This window comes from Rhinopithecus roxellana, chromosome 18, assembly GCF_007565055.1.
Source record: "Rhinopithecus roxellana isolate Shanxi Qingling chromosome 18, ASM756505v1, whole genome shotgun sequence".
Lineage (NCBI taxonomy): Eukaryota > Metazoa > Chordata > Mammalia > Primates > Cercopithecidae > Rhinopithecus > Rhinopithecus roxellana.
This window is the reverse complement of record NC_044566.1, coordinates 11,600,172-11,617,243: the sequence shown is the minus strand read 5'-3', so window position 1 is coordinate 11,617,243 and position 17,072 is coordinate 11,600,172. Positions and strand designations below refer to the sequence as shown.

The window sequence follows — 17,072 nt, the reverse complement described above, 5'->3', positions numbered from 1 at the left end:
TATCGTGAAAATGGCCACACTGCCCAAGGTTATTTATAGATTCAATGCCATCCCCATCAAGCTACCAATGAGTTTCTTCACAGAATTGGAAAAAACGGCTTTAAAGTTCATATGGAACCAAAAAAGAGCCCGCATTGCCAAGACAATCCTAAGTCATAAGAACAAAGCTGGAGGCATCATGCTACCTGACTTCAAACTATACTACAAGGCTACAGTAACCAAAACAGCATGGTACTGGTACCAAAACAGAGATATAGACCAATGGAACAGAACAGAGTCCTCAGAAATAATACCACACATCTACAGCCATCTGATCTTTGACAAACCTGAGAGAAACAAGAAATGGGGAAAGGATTCCCTATTTAATAAATGGTGCTGGGAAAACTTGGCTAGCCATAAGTAGAAAGCCCTGCAGTTTTAACATCAGGCGGGTTCACTGGCTCTCCTATCTGGTGCTCCATGGATCTAGAGAAAAAAACCTAACTAAGGGACAATGGGTGCCACTTAGTCCTCACCGGAGTTCAAAAAGAACAAGAACATGTTTGCAGTGTGTATGTGTGTGTGTGTGTGTATGTGTACAGATGCAGTTTTTACTGGAAAAGAAAAGAAAATACGGAAACTCAGAACAAAGCAGCTCCAAATCTGATTGCCTGTATTGAGCACCTACTTCGATCACTACGTGCTCCTTTATCTCCCTGGGCAGGTATCTCTGCCTAACTCTCCTGATACGGGTTGCCTGTGTCCCCCACCAAATTTCATCTTGAATTATAATCCCCACAATCCCCATGTGTGGAGGGAGGGGTTGAATTATGGCGGCGGTTTTCCCCCATGCTGTTCTCATGATAGTGAGTGAGTTCTCACAAGATCTGATGGGTTTTATAAGTGTTTGACAGTTCCTACTTCACACACTCTTTCTCTCTCCTGCTGCCTTGTGAAGAAGGTGTCTTCCACCATGATTGTAAGTTTCCTGAAGCCTCCCCAGCCATGCAGAATGGAGTCAATTAAACCTCTTTCCTTTATAAATTACCCAGTCTCAGGGATTTCTTTACAGAAGGGTGAAAACAGACTCATACACCTCCTATTCCCAAAAGAAAAAAGCTAACTGGCTTTAAGACATGCTAGGTATTTCCAGGCTGTTATTGCCCTGAATATTGAGTTTGAATATGGGCTTTGCACTAGGCTGCACTAATTAATTTATGTTATATAATTGGAGTTTGGAACTCTTTGATATCCCATGTAAACAGATGCAGAGTATTTAAAGTGTTTTTTTTTTTTTTTTTTTCTCTCTCTGATTTACTGGTAGTGGGGAAGGAACACCAGAGTTCCTTCTGGTGGCCTCAATTTGAGATGCCTCTTCAATGACAGTCTCCTACACATCCAAATACTGAGTGTACATAGAATCTTTTAGAAATCCTTCAAGATGACAGTACAAAGAAGCAAGTAAAAGAGTGGTTTCACCATGTAGTTCAAAGATTATATGAGGAATTTTATAGATCTTTCCACAAGTCCTCTTTCATTGAGCAGTGGAGACAATGGGCATATAAATTCCATGCACCTTTATTATCAATACGCCATCTAAAGCAAAAATGATTTTTGATTATGGATTTATTTATCTAGAAAAATACATGTCCAGAATTTACTGTTTTTTAAAAATTCCCAATTTAGTTTTATCTGACCAACCAAAACAGTGTGATTAAAACTGAATGACATTAGCTGTCACTCACATTTACCTTCACTTTACCTGCTCCCAGGTGCCACTTCAAACAGTGCCCAAGAAATGATCTAAGCTCCAAAGATACCTGGCTAATCCACACATATATAAAAACTCAACAAGTAGCTCCTGGATCTCTAGAAATTTCACTGATTTAATACTATTAAATATTATATTCAAGTAGTAAAGTAAAGTAAATTTAAGTTACAAACACATGAGGAATTCAAAATTAATTTTAGGTGGTTGATTGTAATTTTCATTTACAAACAGAAATATTGTTTTATGCCTTCATTCATGTTGAATCAATATAACTGCATACTGGCAGACCTATTATTCCTCTGATAAAAACCAGTAGGGATATTTAAGTATCCTAGGTAAGCTTATTATTTTGATAGGAAATTGCTTCTGTGTATCTTAGCCTTATCACTATTATGTTTTTATAAGCCAATATCTCTTTTTTCTGTTTACCGAAGTGTCCTTCATAAGACAGTACACAAGGTTTGAAAAACCTGGCTTTCAAAATGTTTCCCACATTTATTAAAAGAAGTTGGTATTTAAATAGCTCAATATCGGGAGAGAGGCTGCACAGTCACAATGTGTCCATTAATAAATTTTTTACTCAGAAACAGCTTATAGCAACTCAGGAAACATTCATTCATCTCATGTTCATTCCTGTTTTAAATGGTTAAGATCCAGTTTTTGTATTCTGTGATAGCAATTTCATTTCTATTGGTATATACTTTCCCTACTTCGTTCCAGCCCCCTCTTCACGGTATTAAAATTAAAATATTCCATTTTCTTTAACTGCAATGTCCTTGCAACACTATGGGTCATTTCTTTCCCTTGCAGCTCTCTTGGGTTCAGTATTAAAGTCTTTTGAATCTTCTCCTGTCTTCCAAATTATGGTTCACAGTATGCTGTTCTTGCCTGTCCTCTTTACTTAACCCCTCAAGTGATCACCTGTTGTTACAGTTTCCATTACCATCTGTGTCCAGCTACCAATTTAGAGAGGCATCGGTGCTGCTTCCCCCACAGATGTAGGAAGACGGTGCCAACACCATCATGAACAAAGATGCAGCCTGAGAGAGCGACATGAGCCAGGCATCCTTCTGCTTTTCTCCTTCCTCTCATGTCCCAGACCCTACTGCTCCGAACTCTTCAGGTTCCCCACGTGCAGTGGGAAGGCCCAGCAGGTTCTCTTTGCACCCACTCTCAGTAGTGGATTGTTTTCTTGCTCATTCATTCCATATATGTACAATGGCCTTTTTCACCTATCCCCATTTCTAGACTCCTTTCTCTAGATGCCTTTCAAAATGTTCTCTATTTTATATTTTAAAAAATCAGCTTCCAAACACACTGTAGGTCTCTTTTGTAGCCCAGAAAACCTCAGTGTATCTTCTTGTTTCTCACTCACTCATCTGTTCATTCATTCATTCTCACAGCAAATATTATGCATCCACTGTGGTATCAGGCACTGCAGTATGTGCTGGATACATAGCACTGAATATAAAGGCATTCTTAAAGCTTACAAACTGCCTACTTTATTTAACCTTATGTTTCCAGGACCCTGCATCCCACTGATTTGTACGTGCACTTCCCTTCACACTCATACCACGTGTTGCACTCAGATTGGCTAAACATACCATTGTTCACCATCCTGCAACCTTTACTATTCAAACTCTTTATCCCAGCCATGTCCTCTTTGTTATCCAATGCCAATTCCACATCAGTCTTTTCTAATTCCCTAACTTAACTCATGAAGAATTTTTGTCTATGTGTGTGATTTTTTGTTATAACTGAAAGAGTTAATATTTGGGAATAAGGACGTGAGAAGAGAAACACACAACTTGTATAAAATCAAAGCATCTATTTCATTCTAAAAAGCCCCAAAGAAGACAGAAGTCATTGGCTCATTTTTAATCATTAGTTATTATTAAGGCTATCAATACGTCAATATCAGCAAGTACTCTTCTGATAACTGTTGTGCATAAACTGTGGGGTCTTTAGGAGTGCAAGTGAAACTGCTTACCAACTGCCCTATTCTAGACACAGACACACACATACACACTTAATGGTGGGTTTTTATCTCATTGCTTAGTATCCCTGGCACACTTGGAGAAGGAAATTAAGAAAAGAAAATGTTCAATAACATCTCTGGGACTCTTCACCTCAAATTCTGACTTTCATGTCTTTGGGAAACCAACCATCATTGCTAGCAGAAGTTACTCATTCATTCATGTTTGCATAATTGTTTTGATTTTTTAACTATCCCGACCATTATGTTAAGTGATGTGGATTTAACATTGAACAAAACATACTACGTGCTTTCCCTCCATGTTCCTGACATGGAAGACAATATGCTATATTTAGAGGCAGAGTGGCTGATTAATTAAAAGAGAGCCTCTACTGTGGTGCACTTTATCTTCAACCTCCATCTAGTGGTTTTCTTATTCCTTCAGTACCTTACTGCTGGCTCCATACTATCTTCCTAGGCAAGGAATATTGAATGGTGGATTCCCAACATGTTACTGTGCTATTGGGCATAATGAGATTCATGCAAAAATCCAGGAGAGCTGACTGGTCTTTGCCTAGATCTCAAATACTTAAACTTAAATTAAGTTAGAAGAAAGTAATTCTATTTTTATTTTATTTTCATTAACACAAGTAATACACGTTTGTTGTAGAAAAATTAGAAAAACTATATAAACAAAATAAGAAACAAAAACGAAAGCCATCAGGAATTCCATTTCTAGAAACTCAATCAGCTTTGCAAAGGATTTGTTGAGCACATACATTGTGTCTGCCATCGAATAAGGGGCTGCAGATGAAATAGTAATTAGTTATGGTCTCTTGTGGAATTTTCTTTAGCTAGGGTGCTTACTCTCCAAGAGGATATCAATTGTATCTCTTTTAGGACTGACTTTTCCATATATATTTTTCCATGCATACATTTGTTTTTAAATGATTACTTGCACAGGGTTTTGTAACCAGGTTTTTTAAATCTGTTTTGTTAACATTGTCCTCTGTCAATAAATATGCATGTGCAGAAAATCCTAACTGTAAGTAAACACCACCTTCAAACATCTGTGCCCCTTCCTTGTCTTTCTTGTCCCATAGCTCATTTATATGCGTAAATGTGCAAGGCCTTACAAGGTGAACCAATATAAGCACAGCTTTCCAGATTAGGTTCCCAGTGTTAAATTTGTGTCGAGAAAGGCATTACTTCATATTTTGAAGACACATGTATTTGATGTTACCAATTTGTTAATGTAGGCATTATAATATTAATTCTTATTTCAAATGCTTTTATTTCTTCCTCTTTTTAGTTCCAATAGCCACAGAACTTAAAACAACAAACCGCCAAAATCTGCATTTGAACAAGAGCTTCCTGCCCTTTCCCTGCCTTTCCCATAAAATATGCACATTTAAATCTTCAGTTTTACCTCAATACACCGTAATGAAAATTTGACGACAAAAGGGGACGCTTATTCCTGAGGCTGGAATAGCAAGATGTCCTTGTTTCTGTAAAGTTTGTCCATTTTGTTTGCCAAGTTCCTTCTCAGACAGAAGACATGTCCATTCAGAGCAAATGAATATAGCATCATACATTTTATGCTATGGTTTCAATTAGGAAAAAATACCCCATATTTTTGTCTTATTATCTGTTATCCAACATCCATCCACCTGCTTCATGTGTCACCATCCCTGCCCACTCCACCATCCTCCAGCTCCCAGGGCACATTTTAGCCTCAGAGCTACTGATACCTGCACCTCCCTCTGCCCAGTCGAATGTCCTCTCTGTGCATCTCAAGTGTCTGAACTTCCCCTGCTTCTCTGAGCCCAGATCATCTGTGTCCTGCATGCTCACGCTCTTCCTCTCCCTCCATGAGGTCACCTCTCATGGCCTCCACAGCTTCTCACATGCACAGGGCACTTTCCAGACCAGAATCCAACAACTCTGCTGTCTTCCATTTAGGGGCTGCTCAATGACTGCCTTGAGATTTCAATCATCACAACCATTTAAGGGAAAGTGTTAAAAACAGAAGTTGATGTAAAACTGATGTTATCTCCTACTCAGAATGCTTTCTCCAAAGGAAAATAGCCTTCAGTAGCTCACACACACATGCACACACACATACACCCCATGCAAAAGTGCTCTGGGACACATGAGAGTTTCCATGGTAAAACAGTGAGCTCATTGGTTGATTTCAACCCAAATTATGTTTACCGTCATACAGAAACAGAGTTCTTCTAACAAAAATGTTGGTTGAGGGATTATTATGTGCCAGGCTGTTTAAGAATATCATACATTTTCAGGCCAGGCATGGTGGTTCACACTTGTAATCCTAGCATTTAGGGAAGCTGAGGCAGTGGATCGCTTGAGTCCAGGAGTTCGAGATCAGCCTGGGCAACATGGAGAAAACCCATCTCTACAAAAAAACACAAAATTTAGCTGGGAGTAGTGGCATGAACCTGTAGTACCAGCTACTCAGGAGTCTGAGGTGGGAGGGTCACTTGAGCCTGGGAAGTAGAGGCTGCAGTGAGCCAAGATCATACTACTGCACCTCAGCCTGGGCGACAGAGTGAGACCCTGTCTCAAAAAGAAAAAATGAAAAAGAATATGCATTGTATCATTCAATTTTCACAAGAACCATTTTACAGACGAGGAAACTTAGGCACAGAGACAAGATGGGACAATGTGCCTTACAGAACTATTGAATCAAAAATCAAGGATATTACAGAATGGAAAGGAAATAAGAAAATGACTTTTTCAATATATTTAAATCATATAGCCTGGTGATTACAAACTCTTGGCATCAATTTTTTTTTGTGCAAATAGTACAGACATTTCTCATCTCCTGAAATTGAATCCATTTTTATTATCTGACTCACTTTATGACTTTTCTCACCACATACTTATAAAAATGTCAATTTTTTTTTGGCAGAAAATCATCAAACCTCTAATTAAATCTATCTAAATGACCCTTTCAGGTTTCTGAAAGTATTATCCATTTACCATTCCTTTTTCTTGAGGATGACTCATAAAAATATTCTATTATACCTTCATTATTTTTTCTCTAAATTTGGTAAAGAATGAGAAAAATGTATTTACTAACTCCCATTTGATAATCTCACCCCATGTAGTGAAGAGACAGATTTCTCCACTTCCTAAAGTGACACATTTCTTCACTTCCTAGAGTTAGCTTTAGTCTCATAATTTCTTGATTGACTATGCTAAGAATGTGAAAACTAAAAATTAGATTCCACCTATGATACAGGCTAAAAAAAAATGTATGCATCTTTTTTTTACGGAGATTGTGTGAGAGCAATTAAAAAGTATGTATTGAGAAAGTCTTTCTGTCATACCCAAAATCCAAAGCCCAGAACACAGATGTTATGATTCTGTTTTGTAGTGTTCTCTGTTCTTTTAGCAAGGAAACTGCAGACAAAATAGAAATTCTCTATCAAAAGTTTATCAAGAGGTGACTGTTTATTTGATAAAAAGATCATACTCTATAAGTTTCCAATCATAATGTGTTGGAATATCCTGAAAGGTGGTAAACTCCTTTCTGGATACTCTCAGAGGAAATGACTACACATTTTAGAGTTTGCAGAAAAGATTTCTCCTCTGTCTGGGACTTTGCAATAGATGATATCCAAAGTGACTTCCAATGATAAAAGTGATTAATTTTGACACTGCTCAGATTTTTATGCATTTGATCATTTCTCAGGGTAGAATGAAGGTCCATAAACTTCTGTGCATAATTATAGAAGCAAGCTTAGACATTAGGTACTCATTTTTTTTTACTTGAAACATGAGAACAAATATTATTGAAAGCTTACTCTGTGCCAGGCACTATTCTAAGCATTTAACACTTCTCTAAATTAGTTTTGAGTATTATTCCCACTATATAGATTAAAAATTGGAGGCAAACATGCCCAGACCCACATGAATTGGAAGCAAGTTTAGAATCCAAGTAGTCTATTTGTTGGGAGAACAGAGGTAGGGGGAGGGAGGGAGAGAAATGGTGAAACATTTGACTTTCACTTTTTAACCTTAAGAACTTTTGTACATCTCACAAACATGAACTTCTGTACATGTTCACAAAGATGATGTGTTTTATTTCTAATTTCTTTAAAACAAGTAAAACACTAACAAATTTTTTCAGTTTAAACAAGTTACACCTAACATTTGCTGAGGGTTTATTATGTGTGAGGCTAATTGTTACCTATTTCTCACCATGCCCCAATGAGGCAAGTGTCTCTCTCTGTTATTCTGATTTTACAGGTGAAACTGAGGTTTGGAGAAGATAAGTGTCTTGCCTGAGGTCACACGGTTAGGCTGTGATAAACCACAAGGGAGCCAGGTCTTTCTGATTTCCACCCCAGGAATACTTTGCTGTCCATGTCTTCTTTCAGTCTGACCCTTCCAAGGCTTTGTGAATAGAACAGTCTTCTTTCCCAGAAAACAGAGACAGGAGTCTCCAAGTCCCTGCCTATTCCATGTCTAAGTAATAAAACCAAATTAGAGTATGCCTGCCACTAGACTTGCAATGCCAGTCCTTCCGGGCCCTCTCAAGCAAGCCTCTCCTCCGGGTATCCTCAGCTTGTGAACTTCAATGATCTGGATGCATCTTTCCGTGTAATCTGGCCTCTGCTCAGAGGAAAGGCAGCAGCTCTATATTTTCTCTCTTAAACTTAGCCTGGAGTCCTGCGTCTCCCCCAGCAACACAGCAGAGAACACGTTAGCAGGGAAAACTAAGATAGCATCAAAAATCTGACCCCCTGAGCATCACAGCAGCAACGTGTGTCTCCACAACAGAACAGCGGCCCCCTCCCCTGCCCCTGCAGGTAGAGGATTGCTGTGGTTGATTTTCTATCTAATTTTGTACAAAAGTCAAGGCCCTGATTTGGCTGCCTGGTTTTCTCTCTTCTTCCTTCTCTTTTACTTTCTGCCTCTCTCTTTCTCTCTCTCTCCTCCAAATGCCACCTGCCACTTTTCTTTTGGGGTACTCATTCATCTATGTTTTGGCCCTCACTAAATCCTAATGTAGCTCTGCAAAAAACAGAATTCTACATGCATGGTCCAGTCCCAGGCGACTTCAAGGGCTACCCGAGGTGATGACCACTCAGGGGAAGGCAAATGTTTCAAAGAACCATCTCCAAAAACAGACTCTTCTGTTTTCCTTTTGTCAAGGTACTGATTAGAAATAGAAAATGGTTCCCCACTTTTTATGAGTCTATTTCCTAAATTCCAAAGTAAAGCAGCAGGCTATTTTTCTCTGGTTATTTCTAGAAATACTCCAAAACTGTCATTACTTCTCGAAGGATTCTGTTTTGTTTTATTTTTTTAATCGTGAAAATTGAATTTTCTTTGGCCTTTAAAAGCGATTGGTTTTGCTAAAGGGATTCAATACACACCACAATGCCCCAAAGCCCTTTTGCCATTGCACCCTACGTGCCCAAACTATAACTGTTATTGCACCTACATGCCCAAACTAAAACTGTCAAGCAGTATGAGAGGGAACTGGGTTGTATTTTTGTCATCTACATCATGGTAATTTTTATTTTTGTTTCATTGTAGTAGGAGCATTTAACACGAGAACTGTTTTAACAGATATTTAAATTCACAATAAAATGTTAACTACAGGCACAATGTCATAACACAGATCTCTAGAGCTCACTTATCTTACATAACTGAAACCTTCCACCCAGGAATTAACAACTCCCATTTTCCCCTCCTCCCAGCCCCTGGCCACCACTCCTACTCTGTGCTAAGTATATATCCTACTCTATATTAATTATCTAGTGTTGGATATTTTATTTTGATGAGCTGCTGCTATCATTTATATATTATGAAAAACCAGAAAGGGAATGCTTATTTTGATTGTGGTTGTTTAATCTTATAATATGAATCTGTAAAGGTTGGATAAAGAAGGTGGATGGTTTAAAACAGTGGTTTTCAAAACTTGCTACTATGCTTAAATATAACAGAAAATCAAAGGGAGATTATGTTTTTGTGGTTGTTTCATTTTGCAATATGAATCCACAAAATTTGCTCAAAAGGGGATGGTTTAAAATAGTAATTCCTAAAGACTGCTTAACATATGAATTATCAAGGGAGGTTCAGAAACATTCTCAACACTGAACGGTAAACTGAATGGTTCTGTCTTCCTCAAGTCATATGCTGAAGCTCTTACCTCTAATGTATTTGGAGGTGGGGCCTTTGGGAGGTCATGAGGCCATGAAGGTGGAGCCCCCATGAATGGGATTAGTGAATCTATCAGAAGAGCAGAGGCAGCTGAATCATCTGTGCACCATGAAGACAGCTCTCACAGGAACCAGCCGGCCCCTCAGTCTTGGACTTCTTAGTCTCCAGATTGTAAGAAACCAATGTCTGGAGTTTAAGCCACCTAGTCTGTGCTATTTGTTACAGCAGCCCAAGCTAACTAAGACACTCAAGCTGAGGCCTCCTTCACCTCAGACATACTAAATCAGAATCTTTAAGGGTGGAAAATAGGACATTGTATTTTTTTTAAAAACATCTTCAGGTGATCCCTGCACACCTCTCCCATCACTGTTTCCAAACTAATGAGGCATCACTAGCCTAGATGCTCAGAAGAGAACATTTAGAAAGTTCACATTGCATAGTCAGGGCTCTTTGTGTGGAAAAGAATAAGAGAGTCTAATTATAAGCAACACAGGCAAAATATAAGTCTGAGACAAAAATTTTGATTTATAATTGTATGTATATACAGTATATTCTATTCTTATTTTCCTCAGACATCTTCAGAATTTACTTTGAAAATAACTAACTTGTATTGTATACAGGAATTAAATTTTTGCTTTATAAAAGGATAACTAAGATATTTGGGTTTTTGTTGGGGTTTCTGTTATGATTTTCTAGTCTAGACTATACCTTTAAATTGCTATTCAATGCCTTCAAAGAAAGGAAGCAAAATATATTGCCTGTGGAACTAATCTCATGTGAATTTCAAAATAATAATAAAACAGCTAGAAAAGAAAATGAAGCAAAGGATTTAGCCTGCAGACACTATTAACTGAAAGATAAAGCAGTAACAATTTCTTTTAACTAGACATAATAGAATACAATAGCACAATCACCCAAGCTTGATGATCGGAAATTACTTTTAACCTTGAACTCCCTTTCGTTCTCTTCCTTCCGTCACCAAGACGTGGTAGCATTAGTTTTGTGGACATATCTTTACCATTCACCTCTTCATTTCCATTACTACAATCTGATTCCAGTTCTTCAGTCTGGGAATTTTATACCAATTTCTCCAGTGCCTTTCTTCACTAACCTCCTTGTCATCATTCCAATTTCTTGGCATTCTAATTTACCTTAAAGATACCTATAGATCACTATTTCTCCCAGATTGGAATGCTATAGCTCTCAGTTTTTGTAATTAGATTTAGAGTTTATATATGTCATAGTGAATTCATTCATGTTTTCATTTTTAAAAATCTTTTTTTTTTTTTTTTTTTTTTTTGTACTTCTTAAGATGAAATGCTGACTCTCAACACCATTTTAGGTCACAAAACCCTTTAAAAAGATACTGAGTCTATGGGCATTTTCCCCCCTCCCTTTCCCCTAAAATAAGCATCAGACTTTTTTTTTTTTTTTGAGACAAAGTCTTGACCTGTCGCCCAGGCTGGAGTGTAATGGCGCGATCTTGGCTCACTGTAACCTCTGCCTCCTGGGTTCAAATGATTCTCCTGCTTCAGCCTCCCTTCCCAAGTAGCTGAGATTACAGGTGCCCACCATCACGCCTAGTTAATTTTTTTATATTTTTAGTAGGGACGGGGTTTCACCATGTTGGCCAGGATGGTCTCGAACTTCTGACCTCGTGATCCACCCGTCTCAGCCTCCCAAAGTGGTGGGATTACAGGCGTGAGCCACTGCGCCCCGCTAGCATTATGCTTTTGACTGTGCATACTATAATGCTCTGATCATTGGTAAACATGGGAAGCTTGTAGTTAAAACTGTATTAAAGATAGCAACTTTTATGACTTTAAGGACTTTTTTCTCATTTAATCAAACAATTTTTTGAACTGTTTTCTGATATTTACACACTTCTACTTCATCTTTTTTTTAGTGATATCACTTGCCTAGTATATATTTCTTCACCTATTTATTTTTCATTTTTGACTCATTTACAACATAAGAGAATTGTCTACTGATATTTTTCAGGATTACAGATTTTCAGGACATTATTTTACGTTTGCTGATAATTTTAGAGAGGAAGTATAACATTAATCTAAATTTTCTCTTTGTGGATAATTTCTAAACCATTTGATCACAATGCTGGTGAAATATTTTTCTTTTTATTGGTTTTCAAATCCAAAGTGTTTATCAGGCTATATATAGATGTTGGCTAAGTTTTATTAATTGTTTTGGTACATGATAACCTATTTTCATCCAAAGATTGGGATTGTTTTTAATCTAAAAGAAAAAAAGAATCTTATCTCACTTTAAAACATGGCTGTGTTCCATGCGCTGTGATCCTCTCTGTCAGGAAAAACATTTATTGATGTGTCTCTGTTGGCTGTCTTCCATCTATATCATTCTCTCTCCAAACAACATCCTGTTTTCATCTCTTTTCCTTGCATAATTGGAAATAATTCTCACTCTTGATCTCTTCATAAATGATTCTCTTGGCCTCAGTGTTGTGGTCTATCCTACTTCTAATTCTTCCACTCCTGCTGCGGAGGCCCACCCCTGCCCCCACCCTGGACCTGCGGGGTCAGTCCCCGCCTTTAGAACATGTTCTGGTATGGCTGCCCTTGCCCTGGGACCTCATGGAGAAACTGCTTCAGGAGTCAAGCCATTCTGTTTTACCAAAAGCCAGCTTCCAACTTTCAACTTCACTCCTTCATACTAAGGGGCTCTTCCGGGGCCTCTCTTCCTTATTTTTTGTACACTACTCTTAGAAAGGAAATTGTGAACTGAACTTTAGTTTTTCCCATCAGACCTGTTCCATCTATACTGAATCTACCAGAAAATTCTGCAGCCTAGGAAAGAAAGAGCTTCTTCTTCCTTTACCTGTGGGGGTACAGATTTCTCATTATATAAGCCCTTCTGATCATTTACTTGAAGTCCGAGTAGGAAAGCAAAAAGCAGAATTAGACTCCTGAACACAACAGCCAATTTTCTAAAGGAACTTGCATTGACTTTTTTTTTTTTTTCCAGCTTTGAACTTTTATAGTATTCCTATTTTGACTTTAAGAGGTATATTTTAGCATCTGGTTTTCAGGTGATTTTTCTAAAGGTCAAGTTTTTATATAGCACAAAAGTCAAACATCCAAATTATTATGTTACCTTCTTTTATTTCTGTAAAAGAGGGAACAGGACCCACCAACACTTTTTGTAAAATGGCAGATTTACCTCAAAAGCAGATTAAGCAATTTATTCAAAATTATAATCTGAATTATTTAGGAAATCAATGTAAAGACAAACATATATCTCTATAATAATTCAGATACTTTTTTCAAAGTTATAATTACTGGAAATTTAGAACAAATAAATTATAATCTGAATTCTCCAGGAAAGCAATTTGAAGATATGTATAGATCGATAGATGATAGATACTGGACATATTTGGATATTTATACTGAAAAACATAAAATAGAAATAAATCTCTACATTTTAACTATCTATCAGGACATTGTTTATAATGATGAAAAACTGGAAACAGCAAATGTCCAATGATAGAGGTATGGTCATATATATGAAGCTGTATTTACTGGTATGGTGTTATATAGCCATTTATAATTTTTAAGTAAAAAAATTATATAGACATATTTTAAATGTTATAATAAATATTCAATGGAAAAAACAGTATAAAAGTTGTACAATGCCATGACTACAACTACCTAAAGTCAAGCCCTTAAAAATACTACAGAAAACACACAGATATTGTGGTCATTTGTCTTTGGTTATTAAAACTATGTGTTTACTCTTTTTTTCTCTATCATTCTATCATCTCTATCAACTTTGGTTACTTTAAAATTCAAAAAATCAATTTAAAAAATTTAAGCATTTGCATAGAGTTTGAAGGTATAAAAATTTGTGCTGTTCCTTGAGACAGGTGAGAATTGTATAACATGATTGAAGCTCTAAAATGTTGATAACATTTTGGGGCAGGGGCATTCTTTTATTATTTTTAAACAGAGTCTCACCCAAGTAACTGGGGCTACAGGTGTACACCACCACACCTGGTGAATTTTTATTTTTTTAGAGATGGGGTTTCACCATGTTGCCCAGGCTGGCCTGGAACTCTTGGGTTCAAGCAATTGGCCTGTCTCAGCCTCCCAAAGTGCTAGGATAATAGGCATGAGCCATCGTGCGTGGCCTTGGGGACCATTCTTAATATCTTTACGCTCAATATCATAGTTTCCATGCCAAAACTAGAAAATAAGACATCTCACTGTATATCCACCTGCTTACATACTTGTCTTTCCTGAATGATTCTTAGGCTCTGAATTTATCTCTTTTACTCACTCACAACCCAGCTTCTGGCCCAGTGCTTAGTTTATCTTAGGCTATAGAGGTGTAGATGTGAATTTTCATTCACAAACTTGAAATCCACATGTGACTCTGACCTGGGATAAATTTATACAGCTATGGAAATTCTGAAATCATCTGAACATCATTGATGAATGATAAAACAAATGTGTACATTTGTGCACACACATACATGCAGACACAAAGCATGCAGGAATGATAAACAACAACAAAAAAATCCACTGAAACCCATTTCAAAGAAATGCCATACCCAAGAAGAAGAAAATGCTACTCAAATCTTCAGTTCACTAAATTGCAAGTAAATGACACTATTTTGAGTACACTTTTTTTAAAGTACATTTTTTTCTCCTTTGAATATCTTGCAAGTCCCATCCAAAGTTATAAGTGTATTACCACTATTTTATGAGACGTGCTTTCTCCTCGAGTTTTGTAGAAATTTTAGCGTAGTCCTTATCAGTGACAGCACATTTATTCTGCAAACAGATTATGTCTTTTATGAACCCAGAAGAGGATCTAACTGAACCTTTTCACTTTTTAAGTTTTTCTCCAAAGCCGGATTTTGTCTTCACACTGTCTGATTTTAGCAATGGCTAGGTCAAAGTATACTATAGAAGAATGAAAAATCGACTCTAGAAAGGCACCCAGAATGAAAACCAACAGTTAGGGAATGAATGTTTCTTGTTGCAGATATTTGGGAAGCCATGATTTTTATCTAGTACTGTGGAAACCTTATCTTTGAATTTAAAAAGCCAGTCCTGCCATGCATCTGCCTCAGGGTTAACTACCATAGTGAAACTGCTCCTCTCCCAGGCCATATCAAATCACAGTTGTAGCTATGAACATACGATTCATACATACACACACACACACACACACACACACACACATTTCAAAATCGCCACCTGTTAATTTTTGATCCCCAACTACTAACACAAAGGTCACTGGTCCTCAACCCACATTTCACCACCAGGGAAGTAGGGCCTAGCTGATGACCACACGAACACCAGATTAAGAGTAAAACCTTCTGAGGCCTGAAAGTGAGTGTGTATTCACATGTCCTTAATAATAGAGTCTCTGAAAAATTGTACCTGAAACTGAAAGATTTATCCTAAGGTATTTCAAGCACTAAGGGTCTGAGTTCAGCGTTCTCACACCATCCTGAGAGAGGAACATTAAGTCAGCAAAATGACCCCTGATCTGGGTTCTGGGGCCCCCGAGGGATCCCAGCCAGGCCATCCTTGCTGGTCTCTTAAAGATTCAGTGACAAAATGGTGTTGTTTGGCAGGACACTGTTTTGCGTTCGGTGTGGCCACCCTAATGACGGCTGCTTAACAAGGCCAATGAATACCATAAGGGACATTTAGCAAGGAGCAATCCACAGGAGTATGGGGATGGGGTAAGGCCGCGGAGCCCCCGCGGAGACCTGCTGGAGCCGGGCTGCCCTCCCCACTCGCCCTTGCCGCGCGTTGGCCCAGAGGTTTACCCAGGCGGCGGACCCGGTGCGGAGGGGGCAGGTGCAGCGCTGTCGTGATGCCCAGTGGCCTTGTCCTCAGCCACCTGCCCCCCAACACCTGCTAGACGCCCAGGCGGGGCAGGCCCGAGGTCTTGCCGGCCCTGGGCTTCCCAAGCCAGCCCTGGCGCATCCCGCAGCAGGCGCCCCCGACACCCACGCGCAGGAAAGGGAGGGCGCATCGCGGCTTCCGTGCCCCGGCCAGGCCTGCGAGGACCCCAGCGCCCCGCTCTCGGGTGGAGGCTCCCCTCCCCAACCCTCCCCCGCGCGGGGCCCCCAGCCCGCAGCCCCTCTCGCAGCCCCAGCGCCCCTGCGCCGTCCTGGCTCGGCCGGGCCGAGGAACCAAAGGGCGCGCATCCCGGGCCTCGGGCGCAGGGCACTGAGCCGGCCGCGCCGCCGCCTCTCGGGCACCGGCGGCGGTGACCAACCTGTAACCCCAGCGCTCAGAGCTGTCATGGTGCCCGCGGGCGGTGGCGGCGGCGGCAACAGTGGGCGACAGGCAGGATCCGTGCCAGGCGGGGCGCCCACGGCGTGCGGGGACGCGGGCCCCTCACCTACAGCGGCTCCACTCCGGCAGCGCGCTCGGCCCGGCTGGGGCCGCGGCTCGCGCTCGCCTGTCACTCACTGAGCGCCGCCGCCGCCGGCGGGCTGGGGGAGGGGTGGGAGCCGGAGTTTTCGGGCCTTTAAAAAATTATTTTATTTAAAATTTTAAAGTTAGCTTTGCTGCGGGGGCTGCAGTGATGCCGAAGGGCGGGCACCGCATAGGAGGCTGCGCCGCAGTTGGTGGCGAGCGCCAGGGTCGGTCCTGGCAGTTCCTTCTTGCCGGCTGCCACCCGCAGTCAGTCTCACAGCAACAGCTGGGCTCTCATCTGGGAACTGCTCTCAGGGGTCTTTCGTACTCAACAGCACGGCGGCGGTGTGCACAGGAGTCCTCCGGGCACACGCGGGGTACACTCAAGTCCACTGCCAGGAGGCCTGGAGCCCAGCGTGCGAGCGTGAGGTCTGACTGTGCACAGTACCCAGGATGAGAACTAGTTCCACTCCTGAGTATGAAAGGGTGAAACCACTCACCTCAGGTTTCACCCCGGGGTTATTAAATAATGAATGCATCAGTCACACTTATAGTTTTCTAAATAGGTTGACATTTGCCTTTAAAATTAAAATATGTTGTCGTGTGGATGAGACAAAGTCTATTCAGAAATTAACAGTCCCCCACCCCACGCCCTGTAAGTATACCTGGACAGCAGACTGCATTGAGGCTTCCTAGGGCTCCCAGCAGAACAGGTTTAGGGAAATCTGGCCTC

General features: G+C 40.0%; 1 protein-coding gene across 1 annotated transcript in view; it reads right to left on the bottom strand.

The window, feature by feature from the left end:
* The window catches only part of LOC115894612 (sodium leak channel non-selective protein-like), a 151,314-nt gene extending 134,935 nt beyond the window's left edge, over window positions 1–16,379 (bottom strand). Inside the window, exon 1 of the mRNA XM_030922409.1 lies at window positions 16,323–16,379. The gene's annotated coding sequence lies outside the window, so the exon portion shown is untranslated. The remainder of the gene's footprint in view (window positions 1–16,322) is intronic.
* Between the last annotated feature and the right edge of the window lie 693 nt (window positions 16,380–17,072).